The sequence below is a fragment of the Mirounga angustirostris genome, unplaced genomic scaffold (genome assembly GCF_029215605.1).
Source record: "Mirounga angustirostris isolate CCGP_5_RB_7025 unplaced genomic scaffold, mMirAng1.0.hap1 SCAF_7, whole genome shotgun sequence".
NCBI lineage: Eukaryota > Metazoa > Chordata > Mammalia > Carnivora > Phocidae > Mirounga > Mirounga angustirostris.
Window position 1 is genome coordinate 146,489,782 of NW_026991715.1, and position 25,049 is coordinate 146,514,830.

The following is a 25,049-nucleotide window of genomic DNA, read 5'->3' on the forward strand; positions in this document are numbered from 1 at the left end:
GAAGCAAGGAGAATCAAAGGGAAGACCGGGTCTGTGCTCCGTGCTCGGTCCCCTCTGCTGAGGCAGACCCGGCAGACACAGGTGCTGACCGAGCAGCATGAGTGAGCAGGGCCGTGACCCCTGGGCCGTGACCCCTGCCGCGCTCTAACAGGCAAGAGCTTGTGGAAGCCTCTAGCCATTGTCCCATCAGGCCAGGGGGTGCGGGGAGGTGGGGCCTCCCTCCGGCTTTAAGTCAGGCGTATTTCTCCCCATTGGCTGCTGTAGCAAATGACCGCAAACTTAGTGATTTAAAACAGCACACATGCATTCTGTTAGAGTTCCAAGGATTGCAGAAATCTGAAATGCGTCTCACCCGGCTACAGTCAAGGTGTCGACAGGGGCTGGTTCCTCCTGGAGGCTCCAGGGGAGAATCTGTTCCTTGGCCCCTCCAGCATCGGAGACTGCTCATTCCTTGGCTGCGTGCAGTCTGTTTACGTGGCTGGGCCCACCTGGGGAGCCCAGGGTCATCTCTCCATCTCACGATCCGCCATCACATCTGCAGTGTTCTTTTGACCTATACGGTAACATATTCCCACAGTCTGGGGACTGGTACGTGGACATCTGGGGGGGCCCCTCTTCTGCTGCCGCAGCAGGCAGTTCTCAGACTTGCGGGGGGTGGTTCAGAATGGATCCAGCTCTGAGACTTGACCAAGGCCTCTGATGATGCAGTAGGATTTTCAAAGTGACTTGCTTCTGGAAACCTCCCATTCTCTGGACGTGGAGCATGGAGAGGAAGAGGGTGCAGAAACCCCGGGCTGGCGATATCCTCATGAATCAGCTCTTGGACTGGAAAGTGCCAGAGCGATCTAGAGATGCTAGGTGCTTTCTGCCACGTGCCCTGCCCCTGGAGACAATATGAAGGAGGGCGAAGATCTGGCTTGTCCCTGACCCCCTACGCTTGCAGGCAGGCCCCTGGGCATGGGTCTTCTTGGCTGTGACAGGAGTGTAATTCAAAATGCCAACACGTGCAAAAGCCTTGGGTTAATAATTTTATTTTACTTCAATTGTTTGTTCTTTTAAAAAAGTGTATCTATTATTTCTTGCTCACAGTGATCACGATGCATGTCGAGGACAGATGTTTGAATGTTTGAATAAATATTTGAATAAATCAGAAATCCATAAATTAATCAGAATCCTGCTGCCTGGTCGTCTATGCTCCAAAGGCAGCGCCTCCTTGTTTTACACACATGCTCATATATATGAAACTGGGACCAACCATTCTATAAGCATATGAGATATTTTATTTACTTATTTACTTATTTTATTTATTTATTTACTTACTTATTTAATTAATTTATTTGAGAGAGAGAGTGAGTGAGGGAGAAAGCACACGAGCAGGGCAGGGGGGAGAGGCAGAGGGAGAAGCAGACTCTCCTGCTGAGCTGGGAGCCTGACACGGGGCTCCATCCCAGGACACTGGGATCATGACCTGAGCCGAAGGCAGATGCTTAACCGACTGAGCCACCCAGGCGCCCCCATATAAAATATCTTTACAGTAGTTATTCAACTGCTGTATGGGAAAGCATTTTGATTTATTAACCAGTGTAGTATATGTCCAGGAGCATACATTTTGGTGCTTTCCCCACCTACTTTTCCTTGCTCTCAGGCTTCCACAGAGTGGGGACTTCTACATTCTTCTTTCATGAAAGCCATGGGCAGTGAACCCTACGCGTACCCTACCATGCGAGTTTCTTAGATGGCTTTTAGAATTTATGAAGAGACAATAGTCTTTTGATTTAAGCCTATTGATTTGCAAGAATTGGGCCTTTTGAAAGAGAGAAAGGTGTTTGAGATTTAGTGATGTCTCTTTGGCTGTATCAAAAGCTAAGTGAGTCCCTGTGTATAGATTTACAATGTTTATGCTATAAAAAATTGATCTGGGGGAAATGGAGAAAGAGCCACACTAGCCTGTCACCCTATTGGATAAAGATTCCATGCTTCGTGCAGGTGGTTCCTAGGGGACTGGAGAGGACAGGAGCAGAAAGAGAGGTCTGTGGTCCAGGGAGCGAGGGACTGCGTCCCGAGGCCAGGGATCTGGGTGTTCACTAGAGAGGCCACCATATTGATCACACTCCAGTCTTGGAAACATGCCACCCTTGCTCTATCTATATCTGCATCTGAGCTCTTAGGTGTTCTGTAGAATTTCAGGCAACTTGGCTGATTCAATTCACTTCAAATTCATGGTTTCAAACTTCCGGTGAGTTCCCAAGTCTTCCCCCCAAACCTGTATTTTCCCCCTGGGATATTTGCTCTCCATTCTCTGCGATAACTATTTCATGCCTGAATTTTTCTCCTCCAATCTCCAAGCCCCTCTTCCTTCCCATCCCTTCCACAACCAGGTAATCAGCTAGGTGTCAGTTAGCTATGAAAATAGAAGGAATGAGATGGAAGCATTTAATTTAACACTGTCACATCTAGAGACCTACAAGCCCTGGAAGTACTTCTCCTTTCTCCGTCCCCAGGCCTCTCTGGTCTCGAGGCCACCATTCCTACTGTTCTGTCAAGGATTTAACTCCTGCATGTTCCTTTCCCTACTTCTGACGTCATCTGTTTCTCTCTGCTGGATCATGTTTCATAGCCTACAAATAGGCTGTGGTTTTTCTGATCCGCTTAAGTCTTCTTTGTCCCTCTCCTGCTCCAGTTAGTGCCCTGTCGTTCTGCTCCATTTCACAGCAAAAATCCTCAATCTCCTAAGGATTGTACACACCTACTCTATTTGTTTCCCATCTCAGACCCTTGGGATCTGGTTTTTACCCACTCTTTTATTTTGACTGGTTCTCTTCGAGGCCACCAGTGGTCTCCACATTCCAATCAGGACAGAGGATGAGTCTTCTTCTGGAAGACACACCCTCTTCCAGAACCTCATGCTCCAGGATTTCTTCTGACCTGACTCTTCTTCCTCTTTCCCATTGCTCGTTCCACTGCTTCTCCCCAACTGCAACTATCTGAGGGCCCCTGGACTCACTTTTCCTCCCTCCTCTCTCTCTGCCCCTGAGCAGTTGAATTTTGTTCTCATGACTCCTGCATGTAAATCCCCAGCCCAGATGTGTGCTATGAACCTGAGACCCCCACCTCCAACCATCGGCTGGATACATCTGGTCTTACAGGCATCTCGGAGTGGCCATGTCCTCCTCCTTCTGTCTTCCTTCCTTCCCATAACCAGTATATGGCACCCCCCACCAGCCAGCCACCTACTGAGCTGCTTCCCCCTCTCCCTGCCCGTGCAAGCCATCCATCCATCTTGCCATATCCCACACCAAGGTACAGTTCAAATGCATTGGCTTTTCTCTACCTCTGCCATCACTCCTTGTTCCAACCTTCTTGAATCTCACCGTGCCACCGTAGCAGCCTTATGACTCTGACCCCTTTTCTGTTCTATTTTCTGTAGCAGTTGTCAGTGCCCATTTCACTCCCCTTTACATTTAAAGTAAAATCCCAGCTCCCACCATCACTTCCAAGGGTCCTCTTGTGCACCCCTGCCTCCCTAGCTGACTCGTTCTACTGTCTAATGCACACTCAACGCCAGCCATGCTGGGACTCTCCCGCCCTAGGAGCATTGCACACATTCTTTTCTCCCAGGACTTCTCAACCTCAGCACTCTTGACATTTGGGACTGCATCATTCTTTGTTGTGGGTCTTACATATGCATTATAGAGTGTTTGGGAGTGTCCCTGGCTTCTACCAAGTAGACGTCAGTAGCATCTCCCCATGCCAAGTTGTGACCACTAAAAATGTCTCCAGATGTTGTCAAAGGTCTCTTAATTTGCAGAATCACCCCTGACTGAGAACCCCTCCTCTGCCTGAAATTTCACCTACCAGTCATCCCCTAACCTAGGGCCAGCATTAACAAGACTTAACTGGGGTAGCATAGGCTTCAACCAATCAGAATATATGCTGGCCCCAAGCATCCTTTTCTTTGTCTGTAAAATGAAGATACTGATAATCCCTACCTTGTAGGCTTGTTGTGAGAGCAAATGAGTTTAAGTGGATCAAGTGCTCATCCCAGGGCCTGCCATAGAAGAAATGCTCCATAAGCATCCGATGCTTCCCTTGCCATCCCTATTATAATTGGCTCATTACTGGCCAAGTCCAAAGCAGCCCCTCCAACTCAGCTATTCTTTATCGCTGCACTCTGGTTGTTCCCGTAGAACACTCACAGGTTGTAATTAATTTGTAATCGTATCCATCTTTGTGCATTGATCTTTTACCTGATTTCCCTTGTAAATCCCACCAAGGCAAGTGCATCAAGGTGGTCCGACTGTTGTAACAAATAACTTCTACACCTCTGCAATTTCACACAATAGGGGATTATTTACTTTTTTCAAATGGCAGTCACATGTGAGTGTTTGATGCACAAGCAAGCCTTCCAGGTACCTCCTGTGGCTCCTTCTTCCTCTGCCGGGACTCTGCTGTGGGATCCTCTGCCTCCATTTGGCAGACAGGGGACGGGAAGAGACGGAGGATTTGACACGGAAGGTTTTCAGCGGACCTGGGCTGGGAACACCCGGCATCAGCCCTGGTTAGTGCTCAGTCACACGGCCCCATAGCTGCAAGGCAGGCTGGGAGGTGTAGCCTGGTTGTGCCCAGCAGAGGCAGGAAAGGGTGTGGGGAGCATCAGGTCAGTCTGTTCACAGGCAGGCATCGCATCTGTGAGCTCAGCGTCTACAGCAGCGCTGGCCACGGGGTTAATAGGGTGTATATATTGTTGAATGAACCAGTGCATAAATAAATATGTTTTAACCCATGTAAATCTTTCCTGAGCATCTACATGGGAAGGGATTAATTTGTTTCAGAGTGGCAGTAGCACTTACAAGCTTTATTATGTATTGAAAAGCTTGTGGAAGAGTCATTTATTGTAGTCAAACGCTACTCTTAGCTCTGCTAGTAAGAGCCACCCAAACCTTGGGAAGAGCACCTGCTTCTCCATGGAGGGCCTCAGTTTCCCCATCCGCCCAGGGTCTCTTCTGGAGTGCACAGGTGCTGTCTGGCTTTGTTTCAGATGTGAGCCATGGCACAGGTTTGTTTACAACAGAGACCTGAAATAAACGCTTCTAGATTGATTTTCTGACCGGAGTCGTTCCCTCTGACTGTCATGCTCCTCCCGGTCTGGTCTGCTTTGAGGAAGAGACATTGAAAAGAAGGACTCCTGACCAGGTGGATTGGAAAGACAAGAATGTTAAAACACGGGTTGTCTTTCCCCACCCCCGTCAAGGGCTGGCAACAAATATCATGGTTTACTTTGGAATTACAGCAAACTCCTTGACAAGCCTTTTGTTAAAGCCCTGAGACGGTTCATGCAGAGGGTTGTCAAGTGTAGGGGAAGAAAGTGCAGGAGGTCTATTGCATGGGACATACCATAAGCATGCAAAGAATTAGTTGTTGTTCATCTGAAATTCTAAGCAGACTGGGCACTCTAAATTTTATCTGGTAACCTTATTCATGTGGACCCTCAGCCTCCAGCATTGGCCTCGTTAAGACAGCCCTGTCTCCATTTCTGATGAGTTTGAACTGACTGGGCAGAAATGACTGGGTTCTTCTAAGATGTTAGAGTAGGGCCCCCTCCTCCCTGATCATGTGTAAGTTGGTTCCTTGATGATGACTTGGGTGTGCATCCTTTAGCTCCCTACTTCCATTTCGGGGGCTGGCCTATCTTTCTGTATGTTCCAGCCAGTGGGTTACTTACTTTCCAGCCTGAAGTAGAAGGGACTGTCTTGGCCTCCCACTCATCTTGCTTTCCACCTGACCAAAATTCTTCAGCCAAGCCTCTAATGATTGTATTTCCTTCTCTTTTATTAAAATTGGGGTCAACCTTAACATCTGTGAGCCATGTTCAGATTTAATTAAGATACACTTGGTTTGGTCCATAACCACTTGTAAATTTTAATTAAACTGGATATATGTTATACTGAATTATTTTATAAGGACCAGTGCATTTGATAAGAAATGTAATTATCTGTGTTGGAAATGCTACAATTTTATATTTTAAAATACTGATTTTAAAAAGAAAAGTCATTTTAGTTCAACTTTCATCTTGAATAAGCATTGACGAATGAGGCCATTTCTGGCTTTGATTTTAATTTGTATTAGTCTCCTTCCATTATTGAAAAATATTCATTCGTTCATTCATTCAACATGGAGGGTCTATTTAGTACCAGGAACTATGCAAGTCATCATATTAGAAACCCAGATCTTCAGATTTATAATGGTTTTCCTTTGACCTTGTGTTTTGTCTTCATAGCCTCATGAGTTGAGTTAGTTATCCACTTAGGTGTAAGTGAATTATCTTTTCATTACTCATGTACATGTTTAACTCTATTAGTATCCAAAAAAAACCGTTTGGGCAAAGGGTATCTAAACTGTCTCACTCAAAAAAGAAAAGATAGTCTCTCTTTTTTTTTAAAGCGAAGACTGTTTAGGGAAGTGTGGTTTTGTGTTATGGTAGCCTGATCTGACTAATAGAGTGAGCCCGAGTCTAACTTTTTGGAGTGCGTAGGATTTCTGTGAGTTTTAGCATTCCAGCCTGGGAGGTGGGCTGCTCTGTCTCTAGAGCAGTTTTGCCCTTTGCTCTAATAAACTTCATGAAATCAGCTACTCCTTTGTCCTGAGAACAGCACAACTCCATCATTAGAGTTCCCAGGACAACTCTTGAGGATGGAGCAGAGCTAACCAGCTTGTCCTTGGACTGACTCATGACCTTGACTTATTAACATAGTATCTTGACTGATGAACTTCACAGCCTAGACACTGCTGATTTACAACCTCCCAAGTCCTCCCCGAGAAAAGATAAATGCAGAATTCAATTTATCAGCTCCTGTAGCTTGCTTCCATTCCATCAGGGGGAGTTTTTCCATTAGAAGAGGTAATAATCCTTTCCTTTTTTTGTGTCCCATTGAGTCTCATATGTCAACAGATTTCAGATCATTAAAAAAAAAATCTCAAGTTCAGCTTAATATTTGATGTGACTTTTACACCGCTGAGCCACGTCCCGCCCTAAAAGCATGGTTCCCGTCTTTCCCTCGGAGGCTTACCTTCTGTACCTCTTTGATGCACTAAAAATGATCTCTGTGGATCAATGGTAGTACCAGCCCTCCAGACACAGAGCTGTGATAGAAAATCAATATGCGGTGTGGACAGTTGAGGAGAACCTTAAATAATGTCTTAAAAGAATCTGCACTCCTCAGTCCTCACTATGATGCCTGTGGAGACTACTGGTAGGGGTCATACCTGCTAACGTGTGCATTCTTTCTTCATGTGCAGGAGTTAATGAAACCAGCAGATGAGAACTACAGTCAAATCACAATTAAAAAGCATTTGGATTCATAGATTATTCTGACACTTTTTTCCCCTCCCGTCCCTATGGTGAAAATATTTAAAAAATACTGAGCTTGGCACTTTCCTTAAGACACGCTGAGACCTAACGCATGCATCTCATTTTCTTTCTAAAAGCAACACTTAGCAACTTTTACTTGCTGGCATCATCTCATGCCAAGAACAGGGAGGATGCTTTGGGGGAGAACCAGAGGCTACTTTTTTCTGGTGTCAGTTGAGAAGGGAAGAGATAAGTGCTCCCATTTATTAGCTTCTTGTTACAGCATAAAGCATTATAAAATGGCCATCTGTAAAAGAATATGTGAAGGATCTACAATCCAAATGTCTGCAATTCCCAAGATACTCCAAGATACCTGTAACAGACATAGATGCTGATTTTTGCCAGGTTTGGATTTTTTCTGGTGGAGTACACCTTGGATAACATCCTCTAGGGTTTTTCTGGCATAAAATTTATGCTCAGAAAACTTCGTAGGCCCCTGTAATTAAACAAAGATAGGCAGGTCTTGGAGGGTGTACTTTTCGCAATAGTTTTTGTAGCCGTGTTTGTTAAAACAACAACAACAAAAACTGCAAGACAGGTGAGAAACTCAAAGGGCACGAATGTGTTACTGAAGCACTGTGGCAATGAGAACTTCCTGCTTGGACTGCTTTGCTTGCAGCTATTGAGCGGTGTTATAAAGCTGCTTGTGCTTTGCACCAATGTGCTGTTGTGATTCAGTTTACAGGTGTTCAGTAGTGTGAGCTCGGTGTGAGATGTGCCTGGGGGGGGTGTGCCTATTCAGAATGTGAGAGGGACATGGAAGATGGCAGGGCAGAGGAGGAGATGCAGGCTGTTTGCCACAAGAAAGAAAATGTGGCTTATGGCAGGGAGAGAGGGATCTGGGAGCAGGTGACTCTTTGTTAGCATTTGTTGGAAAGAGACAAGAGCTGTGAAGAAATTTTTTGCCAATTGAGAAATTACCATCAGCCACAAACATTTATGACTCGTAATCATTTAGGGAAGGAAGAGCCTCAGGTCACACTGGACTTTGAAGACGGACCTTTTTTTTTTTTTCTTTTTTAAAGATTTTATTTATTTATTTGAGAGCGAGAGTGAGAGTACAAGTCAGGGGGTAGGGGCAGAGGGACAAGCAGACTCCTCACTGAGCAAGGAATCTGACATGAGGCTCGATCCCAGGACCCTGAGATCATGAGGGGACCCAAAGTTAGATGCTTAACTGACTGAGCCACCCAGGCGCCCCTGAAGACAGACATGTCTAGGACATGATGGCCCAGTTTAGGTTCTAGATCTGCTCTGATCGATAAGGCAGCCACTGGCCACATGTGGCTGGTGTGAATTGTGTCAAATACACGTTGGATTTCAAAGACACAATAAGAAAAAAGTATTGAATTTCTTAATACTCAATTTTTAAGAAATATTGATTACATGGCTGTAATGATATTTTGGATATATTGGGTTAATGAAGTACATTATTAAAATCAATGTCAATACAACCTTCTAGTTATAAAATGAGTAAGTCATGAGATGTAATGTGCAGTATGGTGACTAGTTAATAATACCATGTTGCATATTTGGAAGTTGCTAAGGGAGTAGATCTTACAAGTTCTCATCACAAGAAAAACAATTGTAACCATGCATGGTGATGGATGTTAACTAGACTTACAGTGGTGGTCATGTCACAATATATCCGAATACCAAATCATTATGTTGTTAACCTGAAACTAACATAATGTTCTCAATAAGAAAGTTAATTTCACCGTGTTTTGTTTTTGTTTTTGTTTTTTACTTTTAAAAAGTATGGGTACTAGAAAACTTAAAATTTTACATGTGCTTTACATTATGTTTTTTTTCTGGGCAGCACTGCTCCAAGTTATACAAATAGATTAAGTTGAATCTCTCTTATGTATGATCACACCTTAAAACACTTTAAGTTCCCCAATTTAAAAAACAAATATCCCCAATTCTGCGAATTTCTCTTTAAGTCACCTGGTTCTAGGGGGCTCTCACCAAACATGTCACCCCACTGACTGAACCCCCATTTGTCAATGTCCCCCTTGAAATATGATGTCTGGAATTGTATGCAATGATGGCTGATGTGGTTGAGAAGGGGCTGGGGGGAAGTAAATAGTATGAGGGCTTGGAATCTGCATGACACAGACCCAGGTTGCTCAAAGTCTAATACTAACAGTTCACAATCTTTTCTTTTCAGGGTGACTTCACTGTGAGGTGGGCTGAGGTCTGACTTGGATCTGACCTTCTAGCAATAGGATGGCCCCCAGGTAGATGGAAACAAGAATCACAGCCCCCCCAAGCCTAGTACTCCCCCCATGGTTTTGGAGATCCAGATAGCCCCTCATTCTAATAGCAATATGATTGTAGACTCAGTTGGATGCTCTCCCATCTACCCCCCGGGAGAGATGATTAGTGTAAATAATTGCCCTGGTTATATAAGCAAGAGACGCTGCGTTTTTAACTGCTGAGCTTTTGGAATTTGTAACTCAAGTGCCTCGAAAGCCACGCAAGGCAAGTTCCACGGTCCCTGTTCTCTGCGCTTCTGATCTCTTGACATGTCATGTAAGCAGGCTGTTTGCTCCCGACTCACGCTAAGCCATACTTGATCTGTGGTAGGTGATGTCAATGTGTTTTAGGTGGATGGAAAATCCAGGCTCTCAAGACGTTCCGGAGGCTCCTGTTTGCTTACATGAGGTGGCCGGTGAAGGGGTCATGAGCAGGACTAGAGAACTGGTTCTTAATGCACGAAAGTCTAGCTGTGCTGCCCCCAATTACATCTAACACCCTCTGTTGACCAAGAGCTGGGAGGGTGGGAGCAGGGGTGGGGAAGGGGGCTACGGTGGCGAGGGGGTAGGGAAGAAAGGAGGGAAGTATTCTCCCGAAGGAGGGATTTAAAGAACAATGCTCTCTCTATTCTCCCTGGGACTACTTTTCACCGAATCACCTATTCAATCTTGGGAATTACTCTCAAAATTGAAGAGTTTCATTTGGCCAATTGAGGGGTGTGTGTGTATGTGTGTGTGTGTGTGTGTTCATCATTTTAATAAGATAAAGCTAATCTCTTTAAACCTTCATCTAGAGAAAAACCTTGATATCTGGTATATACATACTTTAAATCTTACCCCAAGGAAATAGTACCCTAATATTTCATGAGTCAACATTCAGAATCCAGCAAATATTCTGCTGGTTGAATTCTCTCAGATGAGTGTCCAAAAGATATCTTTATTTGGTGAATCAATCACTTTGGGGTTTTCCGGCTTCTCCCTTGCTCGCCCCCTCCTCCCTCATCTGGGGCCCCAGTTGTGCGGATTACACTTCTCCTCAATGCCTCTTCCACCTCTGCTAGCATCTTAGCAGACCACGCACGATCCTCACAGAGGTGCTGTGGGAGCCTTGTGGTGAAAGGTGCTTTGTAAAAAATAATGCTACATAAGCAGAAGATCATTATTACTAGATTAGCTTCTCTCTCCCAGACTAATTATTTCAGTCTCGCAAAATGAACCACATTTGCCATCTGCTGGCCCAGTTACCTAAATGATTCAAATTCTTTGAAACCTGGTCACACAGCTCCTCATTCTTCCCACTACCATTTGAGTGCTGCTAGCAGATTTTAGAACCCGGGGCTCCGATCCTTGTTGTAGCCACTTAGCTTTACGGTAGGTAAGGGCACTCCCCAAGGTAGCCCAGCGACCTTCTTGCAGCTGAAGGCAGTGGTGGTCTTGCTTCAGTTTCTAATCTACCTCTTGCCTCGCTTGTATCATCTATTTTGTTCTGTATCATCTCGCTCTTAAAAGTGTACAGGGAGTCTTTTGGGAAAATCAAAGGAAGCTGCATGATGCCCGCTTTCTATATATTTCCTCTTTTTTTAAGATTTTATTTATTTATTTGACAGAGAGAGACACAGCGAGATAGGGAACACAAGTGGGGGAGTGGGAGGGGGAGAAGCAGGCTTCCCGCTGAGCAGGGAGCCCGATGCGGGGTTCAATCCCAGGATACTGGGATCATGACCTGAGCCGAAGGCAGACGCTTAACGACTGAGCCACCCAGGCGCCCCTATATATTTCTTTATTAACTTGGTTGAAGGTGGATAACTTTTGGTCTCTTTGTTACATTGTCTAAAAATGAAAGTTGAGAATGATCTGTTTTACATTTGGACTCTTTTGGTGTACCCATTTTTCCCCCCATGTTATTTCTTGTATCGTCTTTAAAAACTATCCGCTTTCCAGGTTACCTCTGTAACTGAACTTCAAATTTGTGTTCCAAATTTTCATGATTTGTTGAATTTACTGGTTTGTATGTATATATGTTGTTTAAATCAATCCGAGTTAAACTTGAAATTGGCAGTTGAAGCGTGGAGTCATGGTGTAACCAAAGGAAGCTGTTAGCTTCTGGGCATGGGGAGATGCATCGGTTCCAGACTCACGAGTACTGGCTTTTCAGGCAACTCATTAATTTCAAACATAGACGTTGCTAGGGACTCTCTTTTTCTTGAAGCTATTCCATTCCAGACTCTGCCTTACTTGTTCATATAAAATAGTGATTTCATGGGGTACCTGGGTGGCTTAGTCATTAAGCGTCTGCCTTCGGCTCAGGTCATGATCCCAGCGTCCTGGGATCGAGCCCCACATCGGGCTCCCTGCTCCGCGGGAAGCCTGCTTCTCCCTCTCCCACTCCCCCTGCTTGTGTTCCCTCTCTCGCTATGTCTCTTTCTGTCAAATGAATAAATAAAATCTTAAAAAATATATATAAAATAGTGATTTCAAATCAAAGTAAAGAATCCACCTATGATTCCATGCTATAGGCTGGTTTTATGTTTAATACCTATGGAAGATACATGCACACCCACTAATCCATACAACAGCATGTTCTACTCCCATAGTCAAATAACAGGGAGAGCCTTGAAGATCAGTTCAAGATATCAAAACACTTTATAACTAATCAGAGTATTAGTTGTGCAAATAATAATTACTGCAGGAAATCTCAGAAGAGAGAAATCCCTTTTAAAGAATTAATTTTTTAAAACAAAAATGTGTTTTTATTTTTTCTGTGCTCATAGACATAATACATTCTCATAAACAGGATGTAAAGATGAGAGTCATCTATGATCTCTATGCAGAAATTACCGCCATTGACAATTTAGAATATAAACTTCTAGGTTTTTTGTTCCATTATAATCTATTAGTTATTGTTTGCTTTATAAGAAACCATCCTCAAACTTAGTAGTTTGGAATACCAAGCATTTACTTATTTATTGTTTATTGTTATCAACATTTATGTAGCTCATGATTCTCCAGGTTGGCCATTTGTACTGGGTTCAGTTGGGGAGTTCTGGCGCAGTCCAGTCTCACATGACCTCACCGTCAGCTGGTGGTTTGGCCTTGACCAGCACAGGTGGGACATCTGGGGCCTTTCTTCAGTGGCTTCTCCTTACTCCTGCAGATGACCCTGGGCTGGTTCACACAGCAGCCTCAGGTTTCAGGAGCAACAGAAAGGCAAAGGCCAACATACGAATATGTTTCAAGTTTTTGCTTCTATCATATCTGCTATTGTCCCACTGGTAAAAGTCAAGTTAAGTGGCTAAGCATACCTAGAGTCAGCATGAGAGGGATTCTGGAAGAGAATGGAAACAGGGAGGCATGAACATTCAATTGGGACACACTGCAGTCAACCCACCACAACTAAATCTACCCAGTTGTAATATTTTAACAACATGAGATTCTAGTATCCATGCTGTATTAGGGTTGGCTGGAGAAACAGAACCAATAGGATGTATCTATATCTGTCTCTGTCTGTATATAGAGTTAGCAAGAGATACATCAATATTGATAGATCATAGAATCAGAGGACTTGTCTCATGCATTACGGAGTTTGGCGGGTCTTGAGCTCTGTAGGATGAGTTGACAAGCTGGAGACTCAGGAGGGCTGATGGTTTAGTTCCAGTGTGAGTCTGAAGACCTGAGGACCAGGAGGGCCAGTGGGAGAGCTCAAAACCGGGGAGAGATGATGTTTCAATTTGAGTCTGAAGGCAGGAAAAAAAGTCAATGTCTCCATTTGAAGGCAGTCAGGTGGGAAGAATTTTCTCTTACCAGGGGTGGTTCAGCCTTTTTGTGCTATTCAGGGGTTTAGCTGACTGAATAGGCCCACCCATGTTAGGGAGGGTGATCAGCATTTTCTTAGGTCTGTTGATTTAAATGTTATTCTCATCTAAAATAAAATAAAACCAAACAACGAAAAACACTCTCACAGACTCAGAAACATGAAAAATAAGGTTTGACCAAATATTTGGGCACCCCGTAGCCCAGTTGACACATAGAATTAACCATTACACATGGTGTTGTGAACCCTGGTTTGTTTGTTTTTATTTTTGTTTTTTTTTTTTAGTTTATATGTCACGGACATTTTTTTCACGTCAGTAAATATAGATGAACATCATCATTTTTGATGGCTGCATAGCATATTATTGTTTGATTCACATCATTTATTTCCATTTTCTTGATAAACACTTGGGTTATATCTTACATTTTACTACTCTGTTTGCATAATAAAGTTTGATTCATATTGCTAAATTGTCCCCTAAATAATTTGTACCATCTTACCAGCAAGTGTAGGACTGACTGTAATACCTTCGGCAACACTAAATGTTTATTCATTCGGCAGATATTTATTCAGCATCTACCATGTGCTAGACACTGCAAGGAGCGAGATATTCAGTAGTGAGCAGAGCAGCTAGGTCCCTGGCCTCAGGAGGTATCCATTCTATGGGGACAAACAGTAAACAAATAAAAACAGAGCTTGGTGAGGTAATCACAGCTTGTGACAGGTGAGTAAAGGGAGTAAATGATGTAATATAAGCATAAAGGGGTAGAGGTGGTTACCATAGGGCTATCTGTTTCATTATTGCCAACCTAATAGTTAGAAGAAGAGCTCACTTTAGTTTCGAGAGAGAAGGAAGGTATTTTGAAGGTGGGATTTGAATCGGATCCTGAAGTACCCAAAAGGGATTTGGGCTGGACATTTGGCATGAAGCATTCTGGAGGTTTTGCATGACCACAATTGTCAGGGTGGAAAAACTCAGGGGTCATTGGGGGGGGGGGATGGGCCAGTCAGTTTCTTAAACCAGTTTCCGAGAATTCAAGCGGGTGTGGTTTCCGGTGCACACTTAATGCCAAGCTGTCTCAATAGTCTGGTATTGTCATTCTAGGTAAAGGAAAAGCTGTGTAGGTTGAATTAACAGCACCTGATTGTACCACATCCTTCTTTTCTAGTTTAATAATGTGGTTTGATAATCTGAATTTGCATATTAATAAAGCCACATTTTCTAGGTGGTAATTTTATTTCTTAGTTCAGCACTGAGCTCACAGTAGGCTCTCTCAAAGGGTAGTGATGGGTGTTCGGTCACCCCAGACATCAGGGCTATGTGGCTTAATGTCACGGTGTTTGTAATCACCCGATGTTTCATTTTTCAAAGAACTGTTTTTCAGAACACTGTTCCTGTAATTAAGCTACAGTACCACTAGGAGGCAGTATTGGGATGCACCCACTGGCTCCAATACTGTATGAATCATCATATGGTGAGTACAAGAAATTGTCAGTTCATGATGTTATAAAAGCTAATCTTACTTGTTAAATTTGAATTTAATATTAACCTGCCAAATGTGTAATTACCTTGGAGTGCCTTTGGAAAATAAATAAAGGTCTAAGCTGCAGTTTGGTGGCTATTTTTCTTATTATCAATGTGTTTTATAGAGATTATGATTAAAATGCTCTTTTGTGATTCACCATGAATATCTCATAATAAAAGTCCAATGAGTGCTTGTAGCAGACCTGCGTTTCAGATCGCTAATGGCCTCAGGCTGGCCAAGGCTGGTGTCGACGTGGATGCTCAGGACACATCTGCTCATCTGCATTAACAAGTTGGGGTTTCCCAAGTAGCAAAGCCCAGAAGGAAAAATAAATCTGTAATACACTTTGCCTGTAAAGTCCTTAGAGATTTCCCAATTATAAGTTTTCTGAGTTTACCTCTTTATTTTGTTTTTAGAAAAGCTCATGACTCATTTCAGCTTCTGGTGTCCCTTGGTTATTTCTCTTCTTTAACTACAACCAAGCATAACCTGATTTGCATTGATGCTTGTTTACTGCTCCAATGAGCTATAGCAAAAGCTTAATATAGAAGCATAGGGCAGTCAGAAAGATTACTTTTAAAAACTGTTTTGTTCAGAGATTACTGTATCTCTTATGTAGAGCAGACCATTTGAACAAAATTAAAATACGGTTTTGAGAAAGAGGTTAAAACTGGATTTTATTATAATCATTTCAAAGAGTTAGTATCACCAACCAACCATCTTGAACTTCCAGTGTGTTCTGAGTAAGAAGCTGGTGATCAAAGAGAGTCTTGGTAGCAAGAAGAGGGTTTGTCACAACAATGAGAAGGATGAATCAGGGCCATCCCCTACAGTGCCAGTGGGATGGGGACAAGCGGAGCAAAGACAGAGGGTGCCCCTGGGGCTCCCTGGATGTGATTGAGCTGTTGTGTGACTCAGTTTCCCCCAGATATGCAGCTTTCACTCCTACAGACACAGGTTTACCTGGGCCACTGGCTGGGTCACTTTGGTCTTAGGTGGGAGACTGCGATCCCATGAGAGCTGATTTACAAAAATAGGTGGTGGGCCAGATTTGGTGCATGAGGCAGTTTGCCACCCCCAGATAAAGCATGAACCCCTCAGCCTGCTATGAAGGACTCTCTGTCTGTTGGTCCCACCCCCATACCCAGCTTTATCTTCTACTATGGCACGCAGGTCCTGCCCACTCCGCATGTCTGCTCCTGATCCATCTCTACCCCTCTGTTTCCCCCGTCCCTGCTTGTCCACGCTGCAGCCTCCATTCTGGATGAGCCATCCCAAACCTCCTTCAGCATAAAGAAGTAGAACAAAGCTCACATCACGCCATTTCCACTGCTCAGATGGGAGAATACCCTTTTTGGTCCATTCTTCTGACTTCTGAGGTGCATACTTTCTCTTATCAACAGAGCTGGACGCTGGTGATCCTGGGTGGGACCTCTGCTCAGAAGGGCTGAGCGGTGAGCAGGAGAGCCCCGGCTGGCGTTCCGTCTATGTTCCCAGTCCTGGGGCCGCATGCATTACTGACCTGGTTCAAGAAACCATTCCAAAGACACCATTCCATGGAAAGGAAAATCAATAAGTAATTTCTTTCCCCTGTGTAGCTCCATGGGTGACAAGGACAGTACACACCCACCCACGACTGTGAGGGAGTGTGCCTGGAGTGCCCAGCTCTAAATGAAAATCAAGACAAATGGCAGAGGCAAAGAAGGCCAGAATGGATAGATGCTGATGTACGGGGAGCCATTTTTCACAGGCAGGTAATTTTGGTTCACCCGGGCACTTTGCGCCAGGGCGTCCATTTACGGACGGACGACATGGAGTATTTTTCAGGGCGGAGGGTGAGGCTCAAATCTCTTGAATCTGAATCTATCCCGCGGCCTCCTCATCTTTCCCAGTTTGGAGAGTCCTCTACCGAAATTGCAAGTAAGTGATGACATGCGAGTGCGGACGGAGGAGAATTCCTCCTGTGCTTTCGCAGCGGAGCTCCCGCAACCGTGATCTATCATTTCTTGCTTCTGGAGCATCGCCGCTGAAATGGAGCTGATTCAGCGCAGTCTGAATGAACAGTAGCATCGTCACGTTAAAGCAGCTTAGTGGTCTTGTGGCTGATACATGCTTATTTCTTTGGTGGTTGCTGAAATGAGTATTGTAGACAAAGCTCTGTATTCTGTTCTTTCCATGAGCGGAAAGTGTTTCAGTCCTAAAACGTTTCTTAATACTTTGGCTGGAGGTTATTCCAGATACAGCTGACCCTTGAACAGTGTGTGGAGGGAGGGGAATCGGGCACAGACGACACCCCCACCCCCTGCAGTGGAAAATCCGCATGTAACTTTTGACTCTCTCAAAACTTAGCTACTAATTGCCTACTGTTGACCAGAAGCTTTACCAATAACACGAACAGTCCAGTCGATTAACTCATATATTGTATGTTACATGTATTATATACTGTGTCCTTCCAATAAAATAAGCTAGAGAAAAGAAAATATTAAGAAAATCATAAGGAAGAGAAAATACATTTACAGCCCTGTTCGGTCGTTATCAGAAAAGACCCACTTCTCAGTGGACCTGGGCAGCTCAACCCCGTGTTGTTTCAGAGGGAACTGTAAATGCACCTTAGTGCCTCAAACATTTTTGACACTAGTTAACATTATTTTTTTGGGCAAGGTAGCAAACTTGTTTTCTTTCTGACTTGCCTTTCGCAGTAGGGGATGGAATGCAGAGATAGCAATATTGCCAATTATATCAAGATGATGAAGCAGCAGGAAGGTTCTAGAAGCAACCCTTAATCCATTAATAGGATTAATGGTCCCATTATGTCATCTAAGTTTTATTTTCCTCTGTGTGCTGAGAAGCATGAAATTATCATGTAAATAATGTCACATCTGTGCAAACAATTTGCAAGGTGCTCTGCAAATTCAAATTTAAGCTGTCACTTCTCTTTGTTAACTGTTGTAGTCCCTGAAGTTTTTTTTTGCCTCACATGAGAACTGTAAATTGATTTTTCATTTAACCCTCATGCCTATGTGTCAGGAATCTGTATGTTTTGAAGGATCTGGAGAGAGTGCCCGCCAACACCATTTGGAATTAACATTCTGTGAGCAAGGACAGCCAGCAAGAGGCTTGTATGAATATCCTTAGCATTTCCTAGCCGGCTTCATAATCCCTTTAAAGGTAATCTCATTTTTCCTTTTGCATTTGCCAAGTGGGTTTTTATGTCTTCATGCTTGTGTGATGAGGGTCCCTGTGGTCTTCTAGCTTCTGGGTTATTCTCTGTGAACTCCCCATTAGATAACTGCATGCAGAGGTTGGCAGTGATGGAAAGAAAGTGATCACTACAGAACCCTGGCCATCTGGATTCCACAAGCAGCCTCTTAATTCTCGTGCTTACATCCAGATCTTGCATGCCGGATGTTACAAATTAATGGCATTCATTTTCAGAGGAATGCAGTTTCTGGTATTGCGTGTTTTGGTGTGGGCATTTCTAGAGTACTCACACCACACACACACACACACACACCCCTTCACTGGGAACTTCTATTAATTAGTAATGCAAACCCAAACTATTCCCAAGAGAACGGAGTACATTCCAAGCCTCCTAGACATTTCAAGCACACATTTTACATCATTTCATTAAATTCAGACCTACCCACTCAGGGATGTGGTTTTGTTAGCTGGATGGTTATTTCTAAGGTACCTTTTGTTCTGCATTCAAATCGTCTTAAATAAGTGTGCTATTTATGGTTTTGCGCGGTAGAATCATCAGTCTTGCTACAATGCCATTCCATCGGGCACTTGTATTCAGCACCAAAACTAATTGCAAATCAAGTTTTAGCATCTCAAGGATGTGAGGGTTGGGAAATATTTTCTCCTGTCACTTGGGTTCAGGCAGAACAACAAGATAATTTCTAGCCCTCTGCTCCATGCTGCATTATTAAAGAGGTTATTGTCAGGAGAGGCTTTTTAGAGTGTGAATGGCGTGTGTGTGTGTGTGTGTGTGTGTGTGGTGTGGGGGAGGAGGTGCAAAAGGACACAGCAGACTCAGAGACAAAGGCTGACCACTGCCTAAAGTTGCTAAGATCGGCAACTTCCTATCTCAACGTCTACGTCTCATGAAGATGTGACGGGTATTCTGCTTCCACAAATGCTGGGTGTTTGGATATTTGCTTAGTCTCCTTCAGCATGATTTAAAACTCATGGAAATGATCGGACTGCTTACTGGATCTTCAAGGGCAGTGGTTTCCAGGTGACCGTAGCAGCCAATTTGATAAAATGGAGTGTGTTAAACATGTATTTTACATCGTGGGTAATGAGACCTGCCCAGATAACCAATTTCATGCCTTTCGCTCAGGCTGACCGGAACAAAGAGCTTGTCAGGGCCGTTCTGGGGGATGAGCTGGCTGTGACTTCCCACTCGGGGCTTTTCTGCCCCTCTACGGGCCCCTCTGGGAGGAACCCTGCCGCCCAGGGAACGTTTACTGAAGGCCCACTGTAGAAGGCTGCCGTAGCTTCCAGCAAAAGCAGGCTTCTTGGAACGACCGACGGTACGGATACATCCCAGATCGCCCTGGTGTTGACATAACCATCCAAGCGCGGAGTGATCTCAAAAACCACCGTAACGGACTGAGTTTGTTTTTAGGACAGGTTGTCAGGAAAATGAAGGACTGTGGCTTCATGTCACTTTCCATCATCTCTGAATCATTTACAAATGTGCTCCAGGCAGGAGTCTTGGGATCTATATGGAAAATGACAATGGCCCACTTAAGGCACGTGACCGCCCCGCAGCGCCCCGGTCCTCAGGGACAAGGCATTTGCTTAGCGGGGTGTCACTGAGGGAGGATGGGCTTTGGAAGGAGCGGCTCTCAGAGGAATGTCTCGCCTGTGACGAGGTCTCAAAGAGAAATTAATGCCTGTTTCCTCTTCCTTAATCTCTCAGTAGTCAGGCTGTCATTCTCTGATTACTGTTTCACGAACAGTAGCGAGTTATCAGGACGTAAGAACACTGTTTCCTGGGAACCCCCCAGAGAATTTTTTCAATGTAATATCATAGCTCCTCTAATATAGCCTCTGGAAACAGCACATTATGTGCATTTAGGCGTAGAGTTTGTTTATCATTATTTTATTCTAGCAGCGTTGACTGAACGTGTACTATGTACCAGGTTTTCTTTGAGGTACTGAGATCAGAGCCATGCACACGGGAGAGTCACGTCCTACCCTCCTTCTGCTAACATTCTAGAGGGGAGAGAGACAATGAAGAAACAAAACGTGAACAACAGAATCCCCCTTAGCCTAGACACCAGTAAGCAAAGCAAAGGAGGAGTAGCTGAGAGCGAGGTGGCCAGGGACGGGCTCCCTACCACAGAGAGATGGGAGCGCTCCTGAGTGTCCTGAGGGAGAAGCATGGCCAAGTGTAGAGAGGACTCCCTGGAGCCCCACGGAGGTGCGTGCTTGGCTTCTGAGCTGGTCATTCTTCTGAAATCGCAATCTGGAGTAAATGGATCTGCCTCTCCTTTGTCACCTCTCAGGTGGCCTTTGGAGAAATACCCTCAAAGTTTCAAAACTTGACTTCAGGGTGCTCCTTGTCCTGCTCATACACCAGGTTGGAAAGGTCTTGGGAGAAATTTTTTCTTAGTTTCTTTTGAAATTAAAGAAGGCCAAAAGAAAAAAAATCACATCTTGTCGGATGATCCTGGTCTGTAGTCCTAGAGGTGACTTGCGCTGGCAGGGTGGGCGGGGAAAAGTCTTGGACCTTCCCGGGTCACTCTTCTTAAATGGGGGAGTTGGTTGAGAAGCATTTTTGGTCCCCAGGAATAGTGTGCATCTCCCCATGGAAGCCTGTGTGCATCTCCCCATGGGAGTCTGTGTGCCTCTCCCCATGGGAGCCTGTGTGCATCTCCCCATGGGAGCCCGTGTGCATCTTCCCATGGGAGCCCGTGTGCCTCTCCCCATGGGAGCCCGTGTGCCTCTCCCCATGGGAGCCCGTGTGCCTCTCCCCATGGGAGCCCGTGTGCCTCTCCCCATGGGAGCCCGTGTGCCTCTCCCCATGGGAGCCCGTGTGCATCTCCCCATGGGAGCCCGTGTGCATCTCCCCATGGGAGCCCGTGTGCATCTCCCCATGGGAGCCCGTGTGCATCTTCCCATGGGAGCCTGTGTGCATCTGTTCATATGAGCCCCTGTGCATCTCTCTACATGAGTCCCCGGGTACTGTCTGTGTGTGAACCATGTGCAATTTCCCACGTGTGCCTGAATACATGGTTTCTTTGCCATCTTGTGTGCACTCTCCATGTAAGCTTCTGTACATTCTCCTGAATCTCACGTGCACTGCTATTTCTATGTATGCTCATGGTTCCTCTCTCCATTTAAGCCCATGTGTCCCCTCCTTTTATGAGATTATGGTATTTTCCTCCTGCAGGCCTATGCATGTTCTTATCTTGCAAATCTTGGAGGTCTGTAATTGTGATTGTCGGGTCCTCAAGGCCTGCAGAGAGCCCGAGGTGTGCACTGCCTTTAACAATGGTCGTCCTCTAGGATATTCATCTGAGTAAGATAGCCCAAGGCCTGGAGACCAGGGATTGACTCTGGGCATCATCCATGGACAGGGCATGCCTGGGCCCTCTCCTGGGTCCTCAATAATGTGTGGCAGCCAGATGAATTCTCACTAGCTCCTCTTGGAAATGGTGGCATTAGTGTTTGTCCAGGTCCTACCGTGGGGTCCTGCCCAGCTCCGCAAGGCTGTGTAACCATTAAAACTCCAGGAGAGGGAGCCTGCTTCCGAAGGGGAGGTTAGTCCTGTGATCATCTGCAGACCCCCTGCCTTGGTACATAGTGGCATTTACTAAATTTTGCTATTGAGAGTTGCCCTGAGTTTGCTGCATCACACATAGCTCCAAGGTGTTCTTCCCTGGATAAAGGTATCTGGTCAATATTTAGAGGTGATGGAGGGTTAGTTATGCCCCCCAAACTTCCCTACTTAGTTTGTAGTGGAAGCAAGTCTCACACTAGACCTGTCACCTACAGAAACCAGTCAAGAACAGTTCACAAAGTGTCTAGTGTGAGCCTGATAAAGTCTCTGCTCTCTATCCTTCCAGCTGATTCTTGCACATCTTGCAGGAAAGGCTCAGTGACACCTATGTGATGGTTTTCCTGTGACAGACCACTGCCATCCTCCTAGGCTTCAGGCCCCCAGAGCCCTCTGACTCAGCTGCTGCAAATGGGACCTTTTACGGGTAAGCCTTGGTGCTGTCTCTGTGGGGGGTGGGGGGGTGGGTGGGCTCAGACTTAGAATATACTCTAAACTCAAAAGCATTTTGCAGATGTGAGAGATAATTAGGAATCTGTCTCCCTTTACATATACACAGATGTTAACATTTTAGTGACTCAGAAGAAGTCCCATTTTCTCACTGACAACTTTCTTTTAAAAAAGATAGGTCCTCTAAGTTGCAAAATATGCTTTCCCCTTGCCCTGTTGCCCTCCCTGGAGACTCTGTAAAGTTATTTCCCTCTTGACTGAAATGTGTTATGATTGAAAATGTTACTCATCCTAACCTGAGGGGGAGGCAAGTTCCATTTTTGGACCTTATCTAGAGGGAGGTGGATGGCGGGCTGCTGTGGGAAGGATGATTGAGAAGAATATAGGTTAGAAACTGTGGTCATGGAAGGGGGATGTGGTGGAGCCGGTTAGCATGCTCTGGGGAAGTAGAGGCACGTTTGGCTGGAGGTCCTGAACTTAACGCGATGCCCATCTACCTTTCCCCTGTGGTGCTCTCCCCTGAAAGATGGTGGCTGCTCAGAGCTTGCATGGTGGACGAGGAGGCACAGCTTACATTGAAGAGACAAATGGGGGGGCGCCTGGGTGGCTCAGTTGGTTAAGCGTCTGTCTTCAGCTCAGGTCATGATCTCAGGGTCCTGGGATCAAAACCCACATCAGGCTCCCTGCTCAGCGGGGAGTCTGCTTCTCCCTCTGCCTGCAGCTCCCCCTGCTTGTGCTTGCTCTCTCTCTCTCTCTCAAATAAATAAAATATTTTAAAAAAAGAGAGACAAATGGCCCCCAGGTAGAGATAGCAGTAAAGATCTGAGAATTCGCAGGAGAGCCTGCCCACCACCACACTTCGGTGCTGCCAGGCCAGGGCAGGACTTAGGTGACTCTTATTCTTAAACATTGACTCTCATCTCTTCCCTGGAAGTAGTTGCTGAGCCTGGGCCCTGCCCAGACAGACCCCAGGTGGTATTGCGGGCAGTGGTGCCCAGTTCCTGGTCTCTCACGGAGTGAGAGCCGACACCTAGTGGGAATCTGGGCAGCCTCTCGAAGCTCAAAAGGCCTCTCAAAAAGGCAAGAAAACCAGAAAGAAGGGGACCCTGCCATCACCTTGATTTTAGCCCAGTGTGGTTTGGATAGAACTACAAGAAAATGAATTTGTGTTGTCTTAAGCCACCATGTTTGTGGCAATTTGTTACAGCAGCAATAGGAATAAGAATAGACACCAACATAAGAATCGAAGACACACACGGAGGAGTGGTGATTCGCCCCGGCTGAGGGTGGAAGGAGCAGAGCAGAGCCTGGTCTGCGGGTGCCGAGGGCCAAGGAGCCTAGAGGCAGTGCCCCTGGGGAGCTGGCCAGGCCCTAGACGGGGAGGGGCTGCAAGGTGGGGTCTGAGTAGCTGGGACCCCGAGCTACCCAGGTTCACAAGTCAGAGACCCAAGACCACAAGGGTGTCTCAGCCACGCCTTGTACTTGAAGAGTCCTGTGCTAGACTCAGGGCCTCTTCTTCAGCCCCACTTGGTGGTATCCCCTTCATCTCGTGGTCCAAAACAGAAATCTAGACACCATTCTCACTGCGGTCCCCTCCCCACATCCCCATGCCTAATCCATCCAAATATATTAATCCCGTCTGACTCTGACCTTCCTCTTCGAGTTCATCTACTATTGTCCTCCCAGCCACTTCCGTTTGTCACAAAGGCCAAATTGCTGTTCACCTTAGGGCTTCTATTTTCCTTATTCTGGGCGCTTCTTCCCCTTGGCTTGCTCCTGCTTGTTTCTTGGGCTTAAGCTCAAATGTCACTCTGTAGGGGGAGCTTCCCTGACCACAGGACCCTTGCAAACCCTAGTTTGTTCACCTTTATCTGAAATCGTCTTGTTGAGTTTTGTGCTTAGTGTCGTTCTTTCTTGAGAATGGGTAAGGCCATGACTGTCCTGTTCACTGCTGAGTCCTCCATGACTAGAGTCGTGGCATATGGCATGTGCTTTACATCGTAAGCATTCCAGAATCTTTGTCGTACTCCATCTGCAGCCCCATCACCCTGCCTCTCACATGGATTGGCAGTGGGAGAGATGCTTCGTAAAGTAACAGACTTTGCATTGTGTTTGGTCTTGAATCTGCCAGAGTCCTTCTTTTTCAAGCTGGCCTGTAAGGAGAAAGGGAGGTCCCAGAGAGTCTGGGGCTTTCCAAGTACTAGAAGAGCCAGCGTGACTTACACAGTGTGGGACAAGTTAGTTTGTAAATTCAGTAAACAAATTCCATATCCTAGAACAAACATATTCTATAGATTTAATGAACAATGTACTATTTCACATGCTTTCAAATCGAAGATTGCATTCCTGGGAAGTTGAGTAAGAAATATGTAGTTTGGGATTGAATTATTTTGGGAAGCTTCTTACTTCCTCTTATTAAAATCACAAGAGACAGATCCAACATAGACTTGGATTTAAGTGAACTTTCTCCCCGCCCCCTTACATGATGCCTTCTTCCCTGTGCCCCAGTGATGTGGAATGCAGTATTTCCTATCAACTACTACTTCTGCCTACTATTACTACTGCTTCCTATTACTACCACTTCTGCCCACTATTATTAATACTACTTCTGCCTACTATTACTACTGCCCACTGTTACTACTACTATTGCCCACTGTTGCTACCAATGTCTACTATTACTACTAGTATTACTACTACTTCTGCCTACTATTACTACTGCTTCCTATTACTACCACTTCTGCCCACTATTATTAATACTACTTCTGCCTACTATTACTACTGCCTACTATTACTACTACTGCTG

At 45.2% G+C, this 25,049-nt stretch overlaps 1 long non-coding RNA gene across 2 annotated transcripts in view; it reads left to right on the forward strand.

The window, feature by feature from the left end:
* Window positions 1-16,959, forward strand: part of LOC123834438 (uncharacterized) — a 56,334-nt gene extending 39,375 nt beyond the window's left edge. The window contains exons 7-9 of one of the 2 annotated variants that reach the window (XR_006788449.2): window positions 14,863-14,952; window positions 16,256-16,382; window positions 16,602-16,959. This is a non-coding gene — a long non-coding RNA (uncharacterized LOC123834438). Of the gene's footprint in view, window positions 1-14,862; window positions 14,953-16,255; window positions 16,457-16,601 lie in introns of those variants that run through there. The other variant, XR_006788450.2, reaches the window with a different exon arrangement.
* Window positions 16,960-25,049: the final 8,090 nt, after the last annotated feature.